Here is a 4,652-nt window from a genome sequence, read left to right on the forward strand (position 1 = left end):
CCCCAGAGGGGAGTGGCACCCCCTGCCCTCAGGCATCCAGCTCGGGCAGTCCTGGGGGGCGCTGCAGCCACAGAGAGAAGCACTGGGCCACCATGCAGCTCAGGCAGGCAGGTTCCACGGAAAAAAAAGATAAGGCTCACTGCTTTTCTTGGGCAGAGCCTGCCTTCCTGGGCTGCTGCCAGGCTGCCTGCACGGGCTTCCTGCGGAGCCCCTGAGCTGCATGGGGCTTGGTGCTCCGCTGCACGGCTGTAGGGCAGCAAATGAAAACTTGGAGGAAGAGTTTTAGTTTGCTGCACCCCAAGTCATTTAAGGTGCATTACTTTATTGAATGTGCTACAGCGGCTGGAATTACTGTGCAATGTGCTGCTGACATGTGCAAACACCAGCACCATTAAAGCGCTGCAGAAGCATTTAACCCGCTTTTAATTGTTATGTATACATGCCCCTCATTTCATCTGCATACAGCCCAAAACCATAACTTTTGGTGGTTCAAAAACTAACGGGCAAGTGTGATTAAATAGGATGGATTAAGAATCAAACTAAAGGCTTTGCTGCAGAAAGGGGTCAATTTTCAACAATGTGGCTGTCGTCCAGGAATGCTACATTTGTGAACAGTCATTTCACTGTCAGCAGGTGTTTTTCTGAAGTAAAGCAAGCATCTCATGCTATGTAAGGTCAGAAACTGACCCCCCCTTCTGGGCTTTTCCCTTAATAATAAAGTAAAAAGGGAAAAAAAAAGAAACCCTTCTAGGTTGGATTTGTTGCAGTTCCCACCAAGACTATGAAACCTAGATCCATTCCTGTGACTCCTGTTTGCCTTGGAGGAAGAAATTAGTGAACCTGTCTGCTTCAGTGAGTCAGCAGAACCTACCTAATAGGGCTGTGCAACGCTTCAGTCGCTGATTCAATTTGGTGGAAATTTGGCTTGATTCGGTGGCCGAATCTCTGAATTGAAGTAGGAGACCCTTTAATTTCTCCGAATCAAATTGGAACCCTCTGAACCAATTCGGAGAGATTCAATGATTCAGACATAGACACAGGTTTAAATGTTTTTTCTACATACCTCAAGGTACCAGGTGGCTCATGAATGCTGAGATGCTGGGGTGGATGGAGCGTCCCATGGGAACGCAGGGGGTTCCCAGCACACTCAGCAGCAGACCCAGAAGTGGACCAGAAGCACTTCTGGTCTACTTCTGGGTCCGTTGCAAAGGACCTCCCCCCGCCCCCCACCCAGGTTGGCGACTGGCGCCTCCTGGTTCTGGGGGGGCACCCACGGTCCCCTTCTGGGTCCACCACCCAGGACGTGGGCCCCCCTGCACTCTTGTGGGATGCTTCATCTGCCCCACCATCTCAGCATTCACAAGCCGCGCCTGGTACCTCAAGGTATGTAGAAAAAGCATTTAAAGCTGTATCTATGGCTGAATCGCTGATTCTCTGAATCAGCATTGAATCTTCAGATTTGGATTTGGCCAAATCGAATTGGGACGGTGATCCAAATCAATGAATTGAATCACTGTCCCCTGAATCAGGCTGAATCTGAATCCGAATCGAATATGGCCCACTTTGCATACCCCTACTACCTAACTCTTCCCTGCTGGGATCAACAAGTGACATGTTTCAGCAAACAACAGCCTGTTACACTGAATGTAGGCAAACATCATCTACATCATTGAAAAATTCCTCTGAGCTGGTTTAAAATACCCCTGATGCAAATGCATTCAAAACTATAATACTTTGAAACCATTCAAGATAAAACAACATTTCTGGTTGCCATTTAAAACTGAGAGAGAACCCTCAAGGAGAAAAATCAAAGACTCACAGAAAAATAGAGCTGGAAGGAGGAACCTCAGGATATCATCTAGCTCAACAGGCCTGCTCAAGCAGGATTATCCCTGTCTAAAACATCCCAGACAAGAATTTGTCTCACCATAATTTTAAACCCCTACTGACAGCGATTTGACAACCTCTCTAAATATATATTTATATTTTAGAAACCCCAACCTAGAGTTTTATTCCCTGTTTTAATTATTTATGGAATGGCCAGTAGGCTCTGCCTTGCATCTCTGATATGGAACCTCTACAATAGGGGTGGCTAATCTGTGGGTCCTGCAAGTGGCATAGGCTTCCCCTGTGTGTGGCACGCAGCAGGCTGAGGAGGGGACATGGAGCACAGCGGCAGATAGGGCAGGGAGCAGAAAGCAGAGCATCAGACCAAGGAAGGAACACAGGAGAGGGAGCAGAAAGCTAAGCAGCAGAACAGGTAAGGGAAAGGAATCAGAGTGCCACTTAGGGAGGGTGCAGGGCTAATTTGTTGCATGCCCACCAAAAAGGTTGGCCTCCACTGCTGTACAAAATAGGATAGGCTCATATGGCTGGGTGGTGGACTAGGAAAGGAGGGAACATTGCCTTGCCTTTGCTTTCTGCCTCCTCTTTCAGTCATCAGAATCCCACTTACAGATGTTTGCATTTCAAGTCCTATGGATCTGTAGGTTGCTGGATAGGGACATAGCCATCCTTGTTGACCTCATCATGATACTCTCATGAAGCCCTGATTACTCTCACTTCAGACTGATTAATGATTCATGTCATTACTTTGGATAGGCCTCTTGTCTAGGATGTGGAATCTCCCTTTTTCCTTGGCAGATGAGCCTTCCATATACAGGATTTAGTAGCTTGGATGTCCCTACCAGCCACTGAAGGACTCATAGAAAATGAGGGCTGGAAGAGACCTCAGGAGGTCATCTAGTCCAACCCTCTGCTCAAAGCAGAACTGTCCTAAACCATAACATCCCAGCCAAGGCTTTGTCTAACCAGGTCTTAAAAATCTCCAAGGATGGAGCTTCCACAACCTCTCTGGGTAACCTGTTCCAGTGCTTTACTACCCTCCTAGTGAGAACGTTTCCTAATATGTAACGTAAGCTTCCCTTGCTGCAACTTGAGACCATTGCTCCTTGTTCTGTCATCTGTATTCACTGGGAAGAGTTTAGAGCACAGGCCTGATTCAGTGCTCAGTGAAGTTAATAGTTGTTTCATTGATTTCAACAAACTTGAAGAAATCTCTATAGCTACAGATATACACCCGTCATATTTTTCAGGAGAAAACTCTTATAGACCCAGCACCAAAACATTAGAATTTCCCTCCTCTTACTCCCTCTTCAGCTTTCTTAAAATTAGTTTTTAATTGGCTTTTAATATCTGATAGCTACAATTACAACATGAGAGTTGGCAACAGTTATTTAATCTCATTCATTGTGCTAATGTGCAAAATTTATGAATCTGGCTGCCTTAAGCATACTTCAGAATTGAACTATATGCAAATCTGTTATTTTTAATCATTTTAACTGAGTTTGTGACTTAACTTTAGATATTCAGCAATAAAAATCATGCTATTATGTGGTCCTGGTGGGATACCCTTCTCAAAAAGGGGTGAGCTTCACTTTATCCCAGCTTCACTTTTTTGGTAGATCTAAGGAGTACCTCTATGTATAGTATATTGCAGCAGTTTAATCTGCAGGTGATCGACACATGGATAAAGGGAGAAAGAGTCCATTTTGAAGGAAAAATCAAAGACTTCTCACCAAACAATGTAAGAAAAAACCCTACTTTTCCTGTTCATTCTGTATCTGGAACACCTAACGGTAGGCTGAGAAATCCAGGCAGACTTAGACTGGGGCATTGATACATCTCCTTTCTTGAAGAGCAGATATAGCCTTCCAATACTCCTGGGCACAACTATCCTCTGAAACATTTACTTCTAATATATCTGTAATTCAGGGTTGTCCAAGTGTAGCTTGTAAGCCCTTGCACCTCTTTCATTGCCGTTTGAGGGGAAGGGCTGTCTGTCATTGGTGCTGCCTGCTTGGCAAGGGGTGAAGGGTCACATGCATTGTGGGGCAGATGGGGGCTGTATGCTGTTCATGCAGCCAGTGTGGCAGGGGACTTTGCACTGCTGGCACTACCCATTGAGCAGTGAGGGGTGGGGGGCAGATTTTGGTGGGCACTGCATGCTGTTGGCACTGCTCATAGTGGAAAAATCCTGGGGGCCTGACCCCACAGTGTATGGCTGGTGCAGCGTGCAGCCCAGGGACCATGCCAGTGCTACATGTGGCCCCTGGCTCAGGGGAAGTTGGACACAGTTCCTGTAACTTAATGGTAGTGAAACTTAGAGTTTTCAGTAGAAATCTGTAGAAAATTCTATGACGTTTTCTATGAATCTTCAGAACCATGTAGAACATTTTAACAAGCATTTCACACTTTATTTTGTATGCCAAACCTGCAACCAGGTTTTCTGTTATTTTTATAAATAAAGTGAGGGAACAGTGGCGAACACAAGAACAATGCCACACTATCTCTTTACTTAAACTAGGGGTGCACCCATAGAGATTTTTGGGGCCAATACCGATAGTCGATATTTAAGCAGACATACTGGCCAATACCGATCCAATTTCCAATACAGCTGCCTCCAGCTGGTAAGTCCAGTGTGGTGGAAAGGGAGGGGAGGGCAGAGGGAAGGGGTGTGTGGGGGGAGCAGATCAATGCCCCCACACCGAGGGAGGGATTGGGGCTGGGACAAGCTGCCCAGCTGGGGCAGGGAGCACAGGACTCAGGGACGGGGGCTCCCGCCGCTGTGTGCCGCTGCACACCGCCAGTCC

This window comes from Alligator sinensis, unplaced genomic scaffold (genome assembly GCF_000455745.1).
Source record: "Alligator sinensis unplaced genomic scaffold, ASM45574v1 scaffold313_1, whole genome shotgun sequence".
Classification (NCBI taxonomy): Eukaryota; Metazoa; Chordata; order Crocodylia; family Alligatoridae; genus Alligator; species Alligator sinensis.